The sequence below is a fragment of the Bombina bombina genome, chromosome 6 (genome assembly GCF_027579735.1).
Source record: "Bombina bombina isolate aBomBom1 chromosome 6, aBomBom1.pri, whole genome shotgun sequence".
Classification (NCBI taxonomy): Eukaryota; Metazoa; Chordata; class Amphibia; order Anura; family Bombinatoridae; genus Bombina; species Bombina bombina.
In genome coordinates this window covers 980,805,210-980,826,750 of record NC_069504.1, presented here as the reverse complement: position 1 = coordinate 980,826,750, position 21,541 = coordinate 980,805,210, and the positions used below count along the sequence as shown (strand labels likewise).

The 21,541-nt window shown below is 37.9% G+C and overlaps 1 protein-coding gene across 3 annotated transcripts in view; it reads left to right on the top strand.

Moving 5' to 3' along the window:
* The window catches only part of RNF130 (ring finger protein 130), a 625,517-nt gene that overhangs the window by 114,175 nt on the left and 489,801 nt on the right, over positions 1 to 21,541 (top strand). The window lies entirely within an intron of this gene.

The window sequence follows — 21,541 nt, the reverse complement described above, 5'->3', positions numbered from 1 at the left end:
AAGCAAAAGAAACAGTTTCTTCTTCTTAAATGGACAGTCAACACCAGAATTGTTGTTGTTTAAAAAGATAGATAATCCCTTTATTACCCATTCCCCAGTTTTGCATAGCCAACACAGTTATAATACACATTTTGCCTCTGTAATTACCTTGTATCTAAGCATCTGCAAACTGTCCCCTTATTTTCAGTTCCTTTGACAGACATGCATTTTAGCCAATCAGTGCTAACTTCTAAGTAACTTCACGTGTGTGAGATCAATGTTAACTATATAAGACACATGAACTAATGCCCTCTAGTGGTCAAAAGGCATTCAGATTAGAGGCGGCCTTCAAGGTCTAAGAAATTAGCATATGAGCCTACCTAGGTGTAGCTTTCAACTAAGAATACCAAGAGAACAAAGCAAAATTGGGGATAAAAGTAAATTGGAAAGTTTAAAATTACATGGCCTATCTGAATCATGAAAGGTTATTTGGGACTTGACTGTCCCTTTAAATTTGTGTTTGCAGACTTGTTAATCCGACCCTGCACTGCAAAGCATCAAAATCTGTGAATGCAGTGTAATCAATCTTTCTATAAGAAGCTATACAGGTCACATTGGGAGTATAATTTGCATTTCCTTACCAGGTATCCCTAACAGCAGTAAAAAACCATCCCTAAATATTTGTAACAAGTCGCCCCACTTGCCTGCATGTGTAAGGGTGCATGTTTGTTGTATACTGTGTGTGTGTGTGTGTATGTATGTATATATATATATATATATATATATATATATATATATGTTTATTTTTTGCTCACTTTTTTTCTCATTAAAATCTACTTTTGTAGTTTCATGGTTTTTTTGTTTGTTTTTTATTATGCAGTGTTAAACTGACCTAGTAAAATAATGCTTAAAGGGATATGAAACCCAAAATGTGTATTTTGTGATTCAGACAGATATAAAGATTACAGATACCATTTTATAACAGTTTACAATTTCTTTTGTTGATGAGATACCAATCGTATCAGGGAGGCGCACTAATTAGGGAGCAGAACAAAAGTAATGCCCTTATAAAATGTAGTAAAAACAAATGAAACCCCAAAAAAGTCCAATAGTCCAAAATAAAAAATCCAACCAAACAACTAATCATCTTCAATGCGCAAGGATGAATCTGCTGGTTATCTGTAAGATATCAAAACAGAGGGCGCCACATGACATAGAAACCGCTATAAAACTGATATAAAGCAAACAAAAGCTCACTCGCACTTGAAGCGGCACTCCCTTGTGCCGAACAGTGCAGGATGAGCTCACTGAACCCTCGACTCTCCAACTCATCAGCTGTACACACGATTGGCATTAGTATATATCACACGCTTGTCATCGTCCAGGAGGGAAGGGACCAGACGGCGTCAAGAACAAGTATCACACAAAAGATCAATACTTTATTACAAAACAACATATATGCACTAAGGCTCTTGGGCTAAATATATAAAAGATGCTACGTGTTTCTCGGCTCGCAGGCATCAGGCATGTATATTCACAGCCATTAAAACAATTTAAACTTGTTCCTGTCCAATCAAAATACAACTGATGAAACGGCCTGTGAACCAAGAATACTGTACCAATCTGATAACAGATTATCAGCAGCACTCCAGGAGCAAACTATAATGGCCCAGACACGCCCCCATATCTTGTTCTTAATAAAGTATTGATCTTATTGTAAAACTTGTTCCTGAGCCATATTTGTTGATGTTGTCCGGATCCTTCCTCTCTGGCTGATGACAAGAGGTGGACACAAGTGGGATATATGCTGGTGCTGTTTGTCTGTACAGCTAAGGAGTTGGAGATTCAGGGGTTCAGTGAGCGGTGCCACTGAGAGAGCTCAGGCTTCGCTGTTTGGCACGAGGTAGTGTAGGTTTAATTGTAAGTGAATTTTTTATTTGCTTTATGCCACTCTTATATCAGACATTTCTATGCCATGTGGTGCCCTATGTTTTGATATCTTTTGTTGATGAGATACCTAGGTAGGTGTGTGGAGCACTATATTGCAGAGAATAGTGTTGTCATCTAGTGCTCTTATAAATGGATAATATTTTTGCAAAACTTCTGCCATATAGTGCTCCAGACACGTGCACGCTCCATAGATTACGTCCCTGCCTTTTAACAAAAGATACCAAGAGCACAGAACATTTTGATGATAGAAGCAAATTAGAAAGTTGTTTAAAACTGCATGCTCTATCTGTATCATGAATGTTATAGCAAAACTCCTTGTGTCTAACCTCTGCAAAGGGATTCATTTCTGCTAAGTAGCTGCAGTGCATATGATATACCACTTGTAAGCTGGGCATAAAATTGCTGTACCTATTCCAATCCTGATTGGCTCATTGTTTGCTTCCTGCTTAGGAGCAGTAATGCATTGCAGCTTTCAAATAGACTTCAGAAATCCTATTGTTGGAGTTAAAGGGACATAAAACAAGTTGGGATAGAGACAAAATATAATATGTACTTTAATTACTTTACCTGCAAACTTATCCTGCAGTGCCTCACCATTAACCCTTTCATTTAAGTTTCCGAATTGTAAAGCTCTAACTCCCCTCACACATTCCTTCTATGGCTGTATCTATATCTATTGGTAGAATGCAGAAGTGATCAGGGATTATCTGTTGGAGCATGCCTAGAAGCTATTGAAATACAATGCTTGTGTCTAAACACTGATAAGGGGGGGGATCAGGGATAGGTAAGGTGTCCATACACGGACATGGGTGTCCGTGACTGGCCCTTGCAGTGACCACCGCCCATTTTGCTGTGGGGAGGGAGGAGTAGGACAGATGAATGCTGGTGCTGACTCCTCCTTGACACATGCAGCGTCACGTTTCGCAGGGTTGTGGCCACTCCCACGTGATGCCGCTTAGTACCGGGAAAATGACTGAGTGAGACTGAGAGAGAGGGAAGATTCAAGAAGCAAGTATCCCTGGAGCTTTATATGCAAAGGTAAAGCACTTTATCCAGCACCTGAGGTTTATTATAAGTAGTATTTAATTAGAAAGAAAAGATATCTCAACCTTAGTATATATTTTCTTTCTGATTAAATAATAGGAAAGGGAGAATATGTAGTGTGAATAAAGTTAGTGGCTTGTCAAGAGACTGCTAGCAATATTGGGTGATAAGTTATGGAATAAATAAAGCCAGAGTGAAATACTGGATGTGTATCTGCATCTGTATAATGACACCCAGCACTGTACAAAGACACAGAAGTGACACTGGCACATGGGTATAGCCAGAGGAGGGCTGGTTATAGGATCAGTAGTATCTGCATCAGTATAATAACACCCAGCACTATATAATGACAAAGTAGTGACACTGGCATATGCGTATAGCCAGACAAGGGCTGGTTATAGGATCAGTGGTATCTGCATCAGTATAATAACACCAAGCGCTATATAATGACACAGTAGTGACACTAGCACATGGGAATAGCCAGAGGAGGGCTGGTTATAGGATCAGTGGTATCTGCATCAGTATAATAACACCAAGCGCTATATAATGACACAGTAGTGACACTAGCACATGGGAATAGCCAGAGGAGGGCTGGTTATAGGATCAGTGGTATCTGCATCAGTATAATAACACTAAGCACTATATAATGACAAAGTAGTGACACTGGCATATGCGTATAGCCAGACAAGGGCTGGTTATAGGATCAGTGGTATGTGCATCAGTATAATAACATTCAGCACTATATAATGATGTTTTTAATTTGAAATGTACCTTGGTATCCTTCACTAAGGTCTTTACTTTAGAAAATGTCCGCCACAGCCATGGTTCGTGCCTATCCCTGGGGGGGATAGTCTACTCCAGATAGCATGGCTATTTAGGTTTTTTGCTTATTTTTTACAATTATTTTAAAATACTTGCCAGCAATTTTTAAAAAATTTTTTTTATGCAAACTGTTTTTAATTAATTAGTCCTTTTAGTATATGCACAGATCTCAACCTGTTTTATGGCACTTTAAACCTACTTAAATGCAATAGTTCTGTAATAATAGAACACATTACACTTACAGCATTTTATTATTGCACCATCATGCCCCTTTAATTGTTAAGCTTAAAGAGACAGTCTACACCAGAATTTTTATTTTTAAAAAAGATAGATAATCCCTTTATTACCCATTCCCTAGTTTTGCATAACCAACACAGTTATATAAATACACTTTTTTACCTTTGTGATTACCTTGTATCTAAGCCTCTGCAGACTGTCCCCTTATTTCAGTTCTTTTGACAGACATCCATTTTAGCCATTTAGAGCTGGCTCACTGGAACTCCATGTGCGTGAGCACAGTGTTATCTATATGGCACACATGAACTAACACCCTCTAGTGGTGAAAAACTTTCAAAATGCCTTGAGAGAAGAGGCGGCCTTCAAGGGCTTACAAATTTGCATATGAACCTCCTAGATTTAGCTTTCAACTAAGAATACCAAGAGAACAAAGCAAAATTGGTGATAAAAGTAAATTGGAAAATTGTTTAAAATGACATTCTCTATCTGAATCATGAAAGTTTATTTTGGACTAGACTGTCCCTTTAATACTAATTCAGCAATTTAGATATAGCCAAATGACTTTATGCTCAATTACATTTCTCAACTCTCTTTAGTTTAACTTGTACAGTGTAACATGCAATGGGAGCAGCAGACAGATGGCTAGAATTCCTGAAATTCTCCTCAGCTTTAAATGTTCTCTGTTCACTGTTAGTCTTAATAAAGAAATGAAACTTCTTTATACACTGGAATCTCAGAAGTGACTGTTAGGTCCTGCGTTATATCTGAGCTTTCTGCAAGGAGTCCAGCATACCATTTTTATTGCTAAATCATGTACTGAAATAAATAGAATGCTGAAGTTACCACCCCCACTGGGGCATTCACTGCTAATTCATGGCTAATTAAAATGTCTGAGCGCTGCTTCTGCTTCATTCAGTATTTTTCTGTATCCTTTTGCCTGCAGTCAGTTGGCAAAGGGCCAGGTAATGCATGTGCGAGTCCAAGTATAATTGTGGTCATAAATTCTCTACAACATATAGCCAGGTCTCTTTTTTTTAGATTTCTACCACTTGGTCTTGAGTTGTGGAAAAAAGTGTTTGTTGGGGTTTTTATCCAGTTTTTTTTTTATAGATGCACACTGTAGAATCCTTAAATTCAAAACATAATAGCATAAATATATAGGTAAATACGTCCATAAATTCAGAGAACTGAGTACATTATAATATACCCCAAAGCAGAACATGCTGTGATCTGAGATGTCATGTTAGAAAATACAGCAGAATATTGGAACACATATGCAGGTACTGTTACCGCTGTCTCTCAGGGAATTTTCAACCCCACCCCATAGCCTTTCCCAGTCTGCAAAGCTGTAACTTCTGAATATAAGGCCTTCTTTTAAAGGGACAGTCTAGTCAAAATTAAACTTTCAATATTCAGATTGGATTTTAATGAACTTTCCAATTTTCTTTAATCATCAAGTTTGCTTTTTTCTCTTGGTATTCTTAGAAACTAAACCTAGGTAGACTCATATGCTAATTTCTAAGCACTTGAAGGCCGCCTCTTATCACATGCTTTTTTAATTGCTTTTCACATCAAGAGACTAATAGTTCATGTGAACCATATAGATAACACTGTTCACACCCTGGAAGTTATTTAAGAGTTAGCACAACACAGTATTAAATGCAAGTCAATAGATAATAAATACAAAGTCATGTGATCAGGGGGCTGTCAAAAGATGCTTAGATACAAGGTAATCACAGAGGTAAAAAGAATATTAATATAACCATGTTGGTTATACAAAACTGGGGAATGGGTAATAAAGGGATTATGTAACTTTTAAAACAATACAAATTCTATTGTAGACTGTCCCTTTAAGCAATGCACCGTTTTATTTTAAGCAAAGGAGACAAATTCATTTAAGAGACATTTTAAAAACGGCAAATTTCATTTTTTTTCTGTGCATCTAATTTGAAATACAAGCTTCAACTTCTGCATTATATATAAAACTTAAAAATTTGCTTTAATTTCCATTTAATCAACTGTATGTGTGTGTGTGTGTGTGTGTGTGTATATATATATATATATATATATATATATATATATATATATATATATATATATATATATATATAAAAATATATATATATTTATATATATTTCTTTATATATAAAGTGCCAACAGATTCCGCAGCGCTGGCCATGGGTACAAAGATAAAAGACACCAGACAGAGTTTAGCAAATAATAACAGGGGGAATCGAGGGCCCTGTTCCCGTAGGAACTAACAATGCATATATATATATATATATATATATATATATATATATATATATATATATATATATATATATATATATATATATATATATATAAAAACACACATACATACAAATTACATACATATATATACATACATACATATATACATACATATATACACATACATACATATAAATACACATATATACATACATACATATATACGCATTCATACATATACTCACACATACATACATATATACACATGCATACATATATAAACACACATACATACAGATATACACATACATATATACACATACATACATACATATATATACTTACATACATACAAATACATATATACATAAATACATATTTACATACATATATACACATACATACAGATATACACATACATACATATATACACACACTCATACAGATATAAACATACATAAATATATACACATACATACATATGCTACAGGTACTCACTGCTCTCCAGGCTACAGCACCATACAGACTCATTTCTAAGACAACACTCACAAACCTCTGCTCTCACATCGCTACAGAGCATATCTTGATTTAATTGTTTTCATCTGATTTTAAAAGTTTATATCTCAATGATTATTTTTGTTTTCTTCACCAAAAAAACAACTTCTAGTTAAAGGGCCACTGTAAGTAAATGTTTTCTATGCCTGTTACTAACTAACTACCCCAAATACGCTTTTTATCAATAGCATTTCATTAACATATCTCTACCGTATATCAGAAATCTTGTCTGCAAATTTAATTGTTTTCCAAACCCACTCCGTGGGTATCCTTTGCTCTGTACCAATCTGTTTACAATACCTAGGTTTCAAAATGGCGCTTTAAACACAAAGTTATTGGTTTAAGTACTTTGAACACACAGTGCTGAAAATAGTGGGCAGGATAACATCAAGGCTGAATTGCGGTTTCCTGCCGTGACAGACAGTCACTCCGAAGACCTTTGTGAAGTATGCCTGAGCTCGGTGGAAAAATGGAAAGACAATGTGGATCAACAGGGGTAAGTACTCACAGGATTCTTTGCAGCAAATGAATAAATGAATGGAGGGTTTGACTGTTGATTCTCCGGTAACTTTAACCATACGGCACGGCCACCGCTGCACCTCTGGAAGACCGGTGAATTCTTAGAACATCCACTCCTTGCGTCCGCTCTCTGACGTGGCTGCGCTTCCTGTCACACCCCTTTGTCGATACCGGCCAATCCGTGCTCGTCTGTGACGTAGCTCCACCGCTCGGCCAATCCTTCTGAGGCGACTTCAAAATCCAAGTCCGGGGGACGTATGGGAATTCCCAGATAATTATCAGGAATCAAAAGTTTGTTATAAGACCTGGCTTAGTGAAAGGGATAATAGATAAATGTAGAAAGAAAAAAGCCTTATTCGGTCTTAAGTAAAACGTCCAATTTATTGGTCAATATTAAAAATAATTGACAGTACTCAAAATGAAAAGTCTAACATGTTTCGGCACACGGCCTTACTCATAGACATAATTCTCTTAGTGAAAACCGCCAGTATTTAAAAGCAGTAGTGAGTATCTATTGGTTGTCATTAATTGCTAACAGATAACAAGTGTTAATTTGTTTAAACACTGGGGAGAACCTAACTGGCAATACTGTTAAGTAAACACATAGTTGCTACAAGCCCATATGGGATTAACATAAGTAAGTGGCATGTGAATTCCAGCCAACAATAGTAAATAAATAAATAAATGCACCATATGTAGCGGCTAGTTTAAATTGAATTAAATTAAATACAGACAGATTACAATATTACACCAATGAAACATGAGAGGCTTATTATTTTTGGTTTACTATGGCAATATGTGATCCAAACACTTATGGTCCTATATGCAATGCAAATACATCAGCCTGAAATGATACTGTATAATCGCTGTTATATGCAACAAAATAAAGATGACCTCTGTTTCATAGACTAATAATTCTAAATAAAAGAATGTGAATAACAAATGATAAGTCATGATGTGATGGACTAAAAAACTTTTGTAGCTCACACCTATGTTGATATTGAATAAATCAAATCTCAGCGCTTAAAGTGCTGTAAGACCTATGTGTTAATATTTAGTGGTCTGAAACCTGATATACGTGTATTTGTTTTAATAATTTGGTACCAAAAGGCCTGTGATGTTTTAGAAACTATGCTGTAATAGCACAGATCTTCCTATTAATATTGGAAACAAATACAGGGGGAGTTTAGTAATCTAAAACTTAATATATATTGTTTATTTTAATAATTTTATACTAAAAAGACCTATGATGGTTAGAAAATATGTCATAGTAACACAGATCGTCCTATTAATATTAGAAGCAAATGCAAGGGGAGAGTACAATCAGAGTGAACGATCTATATGTTATTAATTTTTTTGTTAAGAAATTTATTTTAAATTTAATTTTAATATTATTTATTTATTTACTCAGGTTTCTGGTTGTCCAAAAATGGGGGTTATGGCCATAGAAAAACCCATCATGTGTAATTGATAATGGTTATTCCAAAACAAATAATTGGATAGATACATGTTCATATAAAACCTTGGTGAATTACTCCCAGAAGTTTATAATGTCATTAATTGAATTATATCCATCAGGGATGCGTGATTCAAAGTGAAGATCCAAAATGCCTCTTTTTTCAAAAGGGCTTTATTACGATCACCACCCCTATTTTGTGTTTGTATATGGTCAATGACCATCCATCTAAAAGTTGTGTTGCTACTGGCATGTTTCTGAATGAAATGCTTAGCCATATCAGACACAGGCTCCGATCGTTTAATATCGGATAGATGTTGTCGTATGCGTTCTCTTACCTCCCTTGAGGTGCATCCCACATATTGTTTAGGGGTACATGTGCACCAAATCATATATACTGCAAATTTTGTGCGGCAATTGACGCAACTTTGCACTGTGTATGACTTGTTTGTAGTGGCGGAAGAAAAAACGTTTCCCTTCTGGATAAAGCTGCAAGGGATACATGCACTGTACCCACATTTATACATGCCCCTAGATTGTAACCACGAGCTTGTAGTTGTTTTTTCCTTGGGTAAAGCACTTGGGGAAATAATATTTCCTATAGTGCATCCTTTCCTATAGGAAAATCTACATCCTTTGTCAATAAAAGGAACCAATCCCTCATCTGCCTTAAGCATAGGTAAATGTCTACGAATGATCTTACAGATGTTATTGTAGTCAGATGAATATTGGGTAACAAAGGTGACCCTGTCACTCATGGATTCAGTCCTTTTTGGTTTATTGACCAACAGAATTTTCCTGTCCAGACAGTCCACTTCGTTTTTGGCCTTTTGGATGGCAGTGTTATGATAACCCCTACTTATGAGTCTGTGGGTAAGATCTTCACTTTGTGTAACACAATCTTGTTTTTCAGAACAGTTCCTTTTTATTCTAATATATTGTCCCTTTGCTATGGCATAAGGAACATTTAAGGGATGGTTGCTTCTGCCATGTAGGAGAGTATTGCCTGATATAGGCTTTCTGAAAATTTGTGTTTTTATGTTGTTGGTGCCAGCCAGATTACTTAGCTGGACATCTAAAAAATTAATAGATGTTTTGTTTGTTTCAAAAGTAAACTTCAGACCCCATTCATTTTCATTTAGATATCTAATGAACTCTTCAATGAGTGTGGGCTGGCCAATCCAAATCAACAGTAAATCGTCAATGAAACGATGGTAGCTTTTGATATGCTGGAGAAAAGGATTCTGTTCCCCATATATCATGCTAAGTTCAAACCAACCCATTACTAGATTAGCATATGAGGGCGCAAATTTCGCACCCATTGCTGTACCTTGCAATTGGAGATAAAAAGAGTCATCAAACTTGAAATAGTTGTGTGTCAATAAAAATTGTAACACATCTAGAATAAATTGGATAAATTCTTTGGTGAAATTCGTTTTATTCTCCAGATAAAATTTGACAGCAAGGATCCCCATAGTATGGGGGATAGATGAGTATAGGGCTACAACGTCTACTGTAAGCCAAGAAAAGTCATCTTGCCATGTAAAGCCATCAAAAATTTGAAGTACATGTTTAGTGTCTTTCAGGAAACTCAGTAAGGTAATAACAAGTGGCTGCAGTATACTGTCCAGCCATTCTGAGAGGGGTTCGCAAAGCGAACCGATACCAGACACAATTGGTCTGCCTTTTACATTCACAATGCTCTTGTGCACTTTAGGCAAGACATGTATAATGGGGGTGATGGGATTGTCTACAGACAAAAAGTCAAATGTTTTGTCATCAATGTGGCCAAGCATAAGGCCATCATCTAAAAGGGAGATGAGGTCTTTTTTAAATTTGTGTACAGGATCACAAGGTAAAACCTTGTAATCAGTAGGATTATTAAGTTGCCTCATAATCTCTCCTTTATACGATTTTAAGTCCCAGATGACAACACTCCCACCTTTATCGGCATTCTTTATTACCAGGTTTGAATTTGACTTCAATTAAGTCAAGGCAATTCTCTCCTGTTTAGTGCGATTGGGTTTACCTTTCAAGGTTTTTTTTGCCAGATCAACCAGGTCTTTCTCAATTCTTCTTTGAAAAGAAACCAAGGTGTCCCCCCTTGTCTGTAAAGGGTAAAAAATAGATTTTGGTTTAAACCCAATATGGGCATTGCATGTACCCAAATTTGGATTGACATACTCTTCATTCAGTGAAGCAAGAGTTTGGATGTCCCTGACTTCAGAGAAATCCAAACTCAAAATGTTTGAAGTATTTTCAGACAAGCTGCCATAATGATCAATTCTATTGTCAATCTGTTCACCACTCTCTTGTGTCAAATAAAAATGTTTTTTCAAAGTAAGTGCTCGAATAAATTTGTTTATATCTACCAAAGTTTGAAACAAATTAAACCTGGTGGTAGGGACAAAACCTAGTCCATAGCCAAGTACTTTGATTTCATCTTCATTTAATTTGTAATCAGTGAGATTAATAACATCATAGGTTGAGTCAATAGACTCATCCATTGAATTCAATGTTTTTTCATATGAAATACATGTATCATCCATCAAATTTGATATTTGTTTTGGCCCCTCCCTCTCCTTAGTGTATACCTGGGTTGTTGTCTTAAATTTGGATTTCCCCTTGTATTTGCCCCTCACCCTCGATTTGCATGGTTCATTGGGGTGATCTGAAAAACCTGATCAAGTATGTTACTATCGGTTTGTTCTTTCTGAGAGCCTGTCTGTTCTAATGCAACCTGGTATTTATTTGACATTGGGGGATGGTCAACTTCCTTTGAATTAAAGGATACAGTTTTTGATGTCTGATCTTTGGAGTTTTTTAGTATAGATTTTGGTTGTGCCCCTTGGGCCTGGTAGGCTTCATTATCTGGATTACTATGATCTGAATTGCTAGCCTCACCTGAATCTGAACCACTCCAAGTTTCTTTTTTATTTTGATTTACTCTGTTAGACCTCCATCTACGTTTACGATCTCTAGATCGATTTCTGTTTTGTCTTTGCCAAATATAAACTTTATTTTGACTATAATCCATTTGGTCTCTCATGAACTTCTCGTGTTTGGATTGAATTAACTCCTTTTTTAATTGTGCTATACTGTCATTCAAAATGTTGTCTAATTCTTTATAGTTTTTTTCTAACGTATTTAAATCCAATTCTTGTTGTAAAATAGTGATTTGATCTCTGTGCTATTACAGCATAGTTCTAAAACATCACAGGCTTTTTGGTACCAAATTATTAAAACAAATACACGTATATCAGGTTTCAGACCACTAAATATTAACACATAGGTCTTACAGCACTTTAAGCGCTGAGATTTGATTTATTCAATATCAACATAGGTGTGAGCTACAAACGTTTTTTAGTCCATCACATCATGACTTATCATTTGTTATTCACATTCTTTTATTTAGAATTATTAGTCTATGAAACAGAGGTCATCTTTATTTTGTTGCATATAACAGCGATTATACAGTATCATTTCAGGCTGATGTATTTGCATTGCATATAGGACCATAAGTGTTTGGATCACATATTGCCATAGTAAACCAAAAATAATAAGCCTCTCATGTTTCATTGGTGTAATATTGTAATCTGTCTGTATTTAATTTAATTCAATTTAAACTAGCCGCTACATATGGTGCATTTATTTATTTATTTACTATTGTTGGCTGGAATTCACATGCCACTTACTTATGTTAATCCCATATGGGCTTGTAGCAACTATGTGTTTACTTAACAGTATTGCCAGTTAGGTTCTCCCCGGTGTTTAAACAAATTAACACTTGTTATCTGTTAGCAATTAATGACAACCAATAGATACTCACTACTGCTTTTAAATACTGGCGGTTTTCACTAAGAGAATTATGTCTATGAGTAAGGCCGTGTGCCGAAACATGTTAGACTTTTCGTTTTGAGTACTGTCAATTATTTTTAATATTGACCAATAAATTAAACGTTTTACTTAAGACCGCATATGGCTTTTTTCTTTCTACATTTATCTATTATCCCTTTCACTAAGCCAGGTCTTATAACGAACTTTTGATTCCTGATAATTATCTGGGAATTCCCATACGTCCCCCGGACTTGGATTTTGAAGTCGCCTCAGAAGGATTGGCCGAGCGGTGGAGCTACATCACAGACGAGCACGGATTGGCCGGTATCGACAAAGGGGTGTGACAGGAAGCGCAGCCACGCCAGAGAGCGGACGCAAGGAGTGGATGTTCTAAGAATTCACCGGTCTTCCAGAGGTGCAGCGGTGGCCGTGCCGTATGGTTAAAGTTACCGGAGAATCAACAGTCAAACCCTCCATTCATTTATTCATTTGCTGCAAAGAATCCTGTGAGTACTTACCCCTGTTGATCCACATTGTCTTTCCATTTTTCCACCGAGCTCAGGCATACTTCACAGAGGTCTTCGGAGTGACTGTCTGTCACGGCAGGAAACCGCAATTCAGCCTTGATGTTTTCTCCTATGTTTTTTACCATTACAAGCGGAAGGGAAGCTTGTTCACATCTATGACTGTTTTTTTGTGTCGTTTTCTTGCATCCTTTTTCCTAGCAGCTGGGACTTTGGATTTACTGTTCGTTTTCTACATATATACTCACTTATATATAGTTTTCAGTCCAGAGGTCTACATTCACAAAGGAGAACTTTAACTACGAACTGTTTCACATATCAACCTGGTTATTTAGTTTTCTCCAACATAGGTGTGTCCGGTCCACGGCATCATCCTTACTTGTGGGATATTCTCTTCCCCAACAGGAAATGGCAAAGAGCCCAGCAAAGCTGGTCATATGATCCCTCCTAGGCTCCGCCTACCCCAGTCATTCTCTTTGCCGTTGCACAGGCAACATCTCCACGGAGATGGCTAAGAGTTTTTTGGTGTTTAAATGTAGTTTTTATTCTTCAATCAAGTGTTTGTTATTTTAAAATAGTGCTGGTATGTACTATTTACTCTGAAACAGAAAAGAGAAGAAGATTTCTGTTTGTAAGAGGAAGATGATTTTAGCAAACGTTACTAAAATCGATTGCTGTTTCCACACAGGACTGTTGAGATGAAGTAACTTCAGTTGGGGGAAGCAGTTGGCAGACTTTTCTGCCTGAGGTATGACTGGCCACATTTCTAACAAGACCTTGTAATGCTGGAAGGCTGTCATTTTCCCTATGGGGACCGGTAAGCCATTTTCTTAGATTAAGTAAAAGAATAAAGGGCTTTATAAGGGCTTAAAAAACTGGTAGACATTTTTCTGGGCTAAAACGATTACTTTGCTAAGCATATTTGGCAGATTATAACTCTTTATAGTTATTATAATCTTGGGGATTGTTGTTTAAAAACGGCAGGCACTGTTTGGACACCTTTTTCAGATGGGGGCCTTCTCTAATCATAGGCAGAGCCTCATTTTCGCGCCACTAATGCACAGTTGTTTTTGGAAAGCAAGGCATGCAGATGCATGTGTGAGGAGCTAAGAACCACTGAAAAAGCTTATAGAAGGCTTCATTTGGTATCGTATTCCCCTCTGGGCTTGGTTGGGTCTCAGCAAAGCAGATACCTGGGACTGTATAGGGGTTAAATGTAAAAACGGCTCCGGTTCCGTTATTTTAAGGGTTAAAGCTTTCAAATTTGGTGTGCAATACTTTTAAGGCTTTAAGACACTGTGGTGAAATTTTGGTGAATTTTGAACAATTGCTTCATGCTTTTTCGCATATTCAGTAATAAAGTGTGTTCTGTTTAAAATTTAAAGTGACAGTAACGGTTTTATTTTAAAACGTTTTTTATGCTTTGTTGACAAGTTTAAGCCTGTTTAACATGTCTGAACCATCAGATAAGCGATGTTCTATATGTATGAAAGCCAATGTGTCTCCCCATTTAAATATATGTGATAATTGTGACATAGTGTCCAAACAAAGTAGGGACAATGATGCCACAGATAATAATAGTGCCCAAGATGATTCTTCAGATGAGGGGAGTAAGCATGGTACTGCATCATCCCCTTCTGTGTCTACACCAGTTTTGCCCACACAAGAGGCCCCTAGTACATCTAGTGCGCCAATACTTATTACCATGCAACAATTAACGGCTGTTATGGATAATTCTATTGAAAATATTTTATCTAAAATGCCTACTTATCAGAGAAAGCGCGATTGCTCTGTTTTAAACACTGAAGAGCAAGAGGACGCTGATGATAACGTTTCTGACATACCCTCACACCAATCTGAAGGGGCCAGGAGGGAGGTTTTGTCTGAGGGAGAAATTTCAGATTCAGGAAAAATTTCTCAACAAGCTGAACCTGATGTTGTAACATTTAAATTTAAATTAGAACATCTCCGCGCACTGCTTAAGGAGGTATTATCTACTCTGGATGATTGTGACAATTTGGTCATTCCAGAGAAATTATGTAAGATGGACAAGTTCCTAGAGGTTCCGGTGCCCCCCGATGTTTTTCCTATACCCAAGCGGGTGGCGGACATAGTAAATAAGGAATGGGAAAGGCCCGGCATACCTTTTGTTCCTCCCCCTATATTTAAGAAATTATTTCCTATAGTCGACCCCAGAAAGGACTTATGGCAGACAGTCCCTAAGGTCGAGGGGGCGGTCTCTACTCTAAACAAACGCACTACTATTCCCATAGAAGATAGTTGTGCTTTCAAAGATCATATGGATAAAAAATTAGAGGGTTTGCTTAAAAAGATGTTTGTTCAGCAAGGTTACCTTCTACAACCGATTTCATGCATTGTTCCTGTCACTACGGCAGCGTGTTTCTGGTTCGAAGAACTAGAAAAGTCGCTCAATAAAGAATCTTCGTATGAGGAGGTTATGGACAGAGTTCAAGCACTTAAATTGGCTAACTCTTTTATTCTAGATGCCGCTTTGCAATTAGCTAGATTAGCGTCGAAAAATTCAGGGTTTGCTATCATGGCGCGCAGAGCGCTTTGGCTAAAGTCTTGGTCAGCGGATGTGTCTTCCAAGACAAAATTGCTTAACATCCTTTTCAAGGGCAAAACACTGTTTGGTCCTGATTTGAAAGAGATTATTTCAGACATCACCGGGGGAAAGGGCCACGCCCTTCCTCAGGATAGGTCTTTTAAGGCTAGAAATAAGCCTAATTTTCGTCCCTTTCGCAGAAACGGACCAGCCTCTACTTCTACATCCTCTAAGCAAGAGGGTAATACTTCTCAACCCAAACCAGCCTGGAGACCGATGCAAGGCTGGAACTAGGGTAAGCAGGCCAAGAAGCCTGCCACTGCTACCAAAACAGCATGAAGGGATGGCCCCCGATCCGGGTCCGGATCTGGTGGGGGGCAGACTTTCTCTCTTTGCTCAGGCCTGGGCAAGAGATGTTCAGGATCCTTGGGCACTAGAAATAGTTTCTCAAGGTTATCTCCTGGAATTCAAGGAACTACCCCCAAGGGGAAGGTTCCACAGGTCTCAATTATCTTCAAACCAAATAAAAAGACAGGCATTCTTACATTGTGTAGAAGACCTGTTAAAGATGGGAGTAATTCATCCAGTTCCAATAGGAGAACAAGGGATGGGGTTTTACTCCAACCTGTTCATAGTTCCCAAAAAAGAGGGAACATTCAGACCAATTTTAGATCTCAAGATCCTAAACAAATTTCTCAGGGTTCCATCGTTCAAAATGGAAACCATTCGAACGATCCTTCCTACCATCCAGGAAGGTCAATTTATGACCACGGTGGATTTAAAGGATGCGTACCTACATATTCCTATCCACAAGGAACATCATCAGTTCCTAAGGTTCGCTTTTCTGGACAAGCATTACCAGTTTGTGGCACTTCCATTCGGATTAGCCACTGCTCCGAGAATTTTCACAAAGGTACTAGGGTCCCCTTCTAGCGGTTCTAAGACCAAGGGGCATTGCAGTAGTACCGTACTTGGACGACATCCTGATTCAAGCGTCGTCTCTGTCAAAAGCAAAGGCTCATACGGACATCGTCCTAGCCTTTCTCAGATCTCACGGATGGAAAGTGAACATAGAAAAAAGTTCTCTTTCCCCGTCAACAAGAGTTCCCTTCTTGGGAACAATAATAGACTCCTTAGAAATGAAGATTTTTCTGACAGAGGTCAGAAAATCAAAACTTCTAAGTTCTTGTCAAGTACTTCATTCTGTTCTTCGTCCTTCCATAGCGCAGTGCATGGAAGTAATAGGATTGATGGTTGCAGCAATGGACATAGTTCCTTTTGCAAGAATTCATCTAAGACCATTACAACTGTGCATGCTCAGACAGTGGAATGGGGATTACACAGACTTGTCTCCGACGATTCAAGTAGATCAAAGGACCAGAGATTCACTCCGTTGGTGGCTGATCCTGGACAACCTGTCACAGGGAATGAGCTTCCGCAGACCAGAGTGGGTCATTGTCACGACCGACGCCAGTCTGGTGGGCTGGGGCGCGGTCTGGGAACCCCTGAAAGCTCAGGGTATATGGTCTCGGGAAGAATCTCTTCTCCCGATAAACATTCTGAAACTGAGAGCGATATTCAATGCTCTCAAAGCTTGGCCTCATCTAGCAAAGGCCAAATTCATAAGGTTTCAATCAGACAACATGACGACAGTTGCATATATCAACCATCAGGGGGGAACAAGGAGTTCCCTGGCGATGGAGGAAGTGACCAAGATAATTCAATGGGCGGAGGATCACTCCTGCCACTTGTCTGCAATCCATATCCCAGGAGTGGAAAATTGGGAAGCGGATTTTCTGAGTTGTCAGACATTCCATCCGGGGGAGTGGGAACTCCATCCGGAAATCTTTGCCCAAATAACTCGATTATGGGGCATTCCAGACATGGATCTGATGGCCTCTCGTCAGAACTTCAAGGTTCCTTGTTACGGGTCCAGATCCAGGGATCCCAAGGCGACTCTAGTAGATGCACTAGTAGCACCTTGGACCTTCAACCTAGCTTATGTATTCCCACCGTTTCCTCTCATTCCCAGGCTGGTAGCCAGGATCAATCAGGAGAGGGCTTCGGTGATCTTGATAGCTCCTGCGTGGCCACGCAGGACTTGGTATGCAGACCTGGTGAATATGTCATCGGCTCCACCATGGAAGCTACCTTTGAGACAGGACCTTCTTGTTCAAGGTCCATTCGAACATCCGAATCTGGTTTCCCTCCAACTGACTGCTTGGAGATTGAACGCTTGATTTTATCAAAGCGTGGGTTTTCAGATTCTGTAATAAATACTCTGATTCAGGCTAGAAAGCCTGTAACTAGAAAAATTTACCATAAGATATGGAAAAAATATATCTGTTGGTGTGAATCTAAAGGATTCCCCTGGAACAAGATAAAAATTCCTAAGATTCTATCCTTTCTACAAGAAGGTTTGGAGAAAGGATTATCTGCAAGTTCTCTGAAGGGACAGATCTCTGCGTTATCTGTTTTACTTCACAAAAGGCTGGCAGCTGTGCCAGACGTTCAAGCGTTTGTTCAGGCTCTGGTTAGAATCAAGCCTGTTTACAGACCTTTGACTCCTCCCTGGAGTCTTAATCTAGTTCTGTCAGTTCTTCAAGGGGTTCCGTTTGAACCCTTACATTCCGTAGATATTAAGTTATTATCTTGGAAAGTTTTGTTTTTGGTTGCAATTTCTTCTGCTAGAAGAGTTTCTGAGTTATCTGCTCTGCAGTGTTCTCCGCCCTATCTGGTGTTCCATGCAGATAAGGTGGTTTTGCGTACTAAGCCTGGTTTTCTTCCGAAAGTTGTTTCCAACAAGAATATTAACCAGGAGATAGTTGTACCTTCTTTGTGTCCGAATCCAGTTTCAAAGAAGGAACGTTTGTTACAGAATTTGGACGTGGTCCGTGCTCTAAAATTCTATTTAGAGGCCACTAAAGATTTCAGACAAACATCTTCTTTGTTTGTTGTTTATTCTGGTAAAAGGAGAGGTCAAAAGGCAACTTCTACCTCTCTTTCTTTTTGGCTTAAAAGCATTATCCGATTGGCTTATGAGACTGCCGGACGGCAGCCTCCTGAAAGAATCACAGCTCATTCCACTAGGGCTGTGGCTTCCACATGGGCCTTCAAGAACGAGGCTTCTGTTGACCAGATATGTAAGGCAGCGACTTGGTCTTCACTGCACACTTTTGCCAAATTTTACAAATTTGATACTTTTGCTTCTTCAGAGGCTATTTTTGGGAGAAAGGTTTTGCAAGCCGTGGTGCCTTCCATTTAGGTGACCTGATTTGCTCCCTCCCTTCATCCGTGTCCTAAAGCTTTGGTATTGGTTCCCACAAGTAAGGATGACGCCGTGGACCGGACACACCTATGTTGGAGAAAACAGAATTTATGCTTACCTGATAAATTACTTTCTCCAACGGTGTGTCCGGTCCACGGCCCGCCCTGGTTTTTTTAATCAGGTCTGATGAATTATTTTCTCTAACTACAGTCACCACGGTATCATATGGTTTCTCCTATGCATATTTCCTCCTGTACGTCGGTCGAATGACTGGGGTAGGCGGAGCCTAGGAGGGATCATATGACCAGCTTTGTTGGGCTCTTTGCCATTTCCTGTTGGGGAAGAGAATATCCCACAAGTAAGGATGACGCCGTGGACCGGACACACCGTTGGAGAAAGTAATTTATCAGGTAAGCATAAATTCTGTTTTTTGACATCATCTATTTTTGTTCTTGCAACTAACCCCTTTCTTTGTTGTTGTTTTTTTAGGTTTTTATTTTTCTATTATATCACATTGCATCCAAAATTATTGTTGTGATATTTTCGGTGATAGCTTCTTCACTAGTATATACATATTTTCTCTGTCATTTTCAAGATTTTTATGAGTATTAAATTCTTCATATGTGTTTTTTTCAGGAAATATAATTGTACTTTATATATGCTTGAACAATTGTTTACAGACGTGTAAACAATTATACGCTTGAATAATTGTTTATATACGTGCAAATACAGACATGCAGACAGCATGCAATCAATTGCACTGTTAAACTAACTAATCCTGTCTGTTTGTTCTGCGCACAGTTAAACAACTATTCACAGTTCCAATAGAGAGCACATGTTTTTTCTTACTGCTATAACAAAGTATTCAAGTGTATTTTTCAGCACGGTAGAACAATTGTTTCCAGTTTCCAGAAAGCAAGTATTTTTGGCTTTATGATTATGACACTTATGTGTATATTCTCTTATTTATCATAGGATTAGTGACCTTTTCAAGCTTATGTATAGCGGTATACACACATACACAGCAATACATTAACTTCCATTTGAATAAGTCCAATTGTTGCTACCATCTTTTGATACATTCAACCATTTTTTGTGAAGTTTCATTTCCAGCTTTCAAATATGGAAGCAGCAACGGGTTTCAATACGGACCAACAATTTTATTCACTCACTACTATTGATAATTTAGATCAATTAGAAAAAAAATTTGAAAATATTTTTTGTGAAAATTATAGCGTAAACCCTCTAAGTGACAAGTTTCAGTCTATGGAAAATTTAATGAAAAAGGAATTGAGATTGAAATGGGACAAGTGGACCCTTGATCGGTATATTAGGCTACAAATGGTTCCTAGAGGCCTTAGAATTAAGAAATTTCCCACTTTTTCTGTAGAGGACCAGGAATTTATCAAAAAATTTAATGATTCTCTCTCTGACTGCTCTTTCAAATTGATGGGACTCATCATTGAATATAAAGCTTCGTGCAGTCAGAGATCAAATCACTCTTTTACAACAAGAATTGGATTTAAATACGTTAGAAAAAAACTATAAAGAATTAGACAACATTTTGAATGACAGTATAGCACAATTAAAAAAGGAGTTAATTCAATCCAAACATGAGAAGTTCATGAGAGACCAAATGGATTATAGTCAAAATAAAGTTTATATTTGGCAAAGGCAAAACAGAAATCGATCTAGAGATCGTAAACGTAGATGGAGGTCTAACAGAGTAAATCAAAATAAAAAAGAAACTTGGAGTGGCTCAGATTCAGGTGAGGCTAGCAATTCAGATCATAGTAATCCAGATAATGAAGCCTACCAGGCCCAAGGGGCACAACCAAAATCTATACTAAAAAACTCCAAAGATCAGACATCAAAAACTGTATCCTTTAATTCAAAGGAAGTTGACCATCCCCCAATGTCAAATAAATACCAGGTTGCATTAGAACAGACAGGCTCTCAGAAAGAACAAACCGATAGTAACATACTTGATCAGGTTTTTCAGATCACCCCAATGAACCATGCAAATCGAGGGTGAGGGGCAAATACAAGGGGAAATCCAAATTTAAGACAACAACCCAGGTATACACTAAGGAGAGGGAGGGGCCAAAACAAATATCAAATTAGATAGATGATGCATGTATTTCATATGAAAAAACATTGAATTCAATGGATGAGTCTATTGACTCAACCTATGATGTTATTAATCTCACTGATTACAAATTAAATAAAGATGAAATCAAAGTACTCGGCTATGGACTAGGTTTTGTCCCTACCACCAGGTTTAATTTGTTTTAAACTTTGGTAGATATAAACAAATTTATTCGAGCACTTACTTTGAAAAAACATTTTTATTTGACACAAGAGAGTGGTGAACAGATTGACAAAAGAATTGACCATTATGGCAGCTTGTCTGAAAATACTTCAAACATTTTGAGTTTGGATTTCTCTGAAGTCAGGGACATCCAAACTCTTGCTTCACTGAATGAAGAGTATGTCGATCCAAATTTGGGTACATGCAATGCCCATATTGGGTTTAAACCAAAATCTA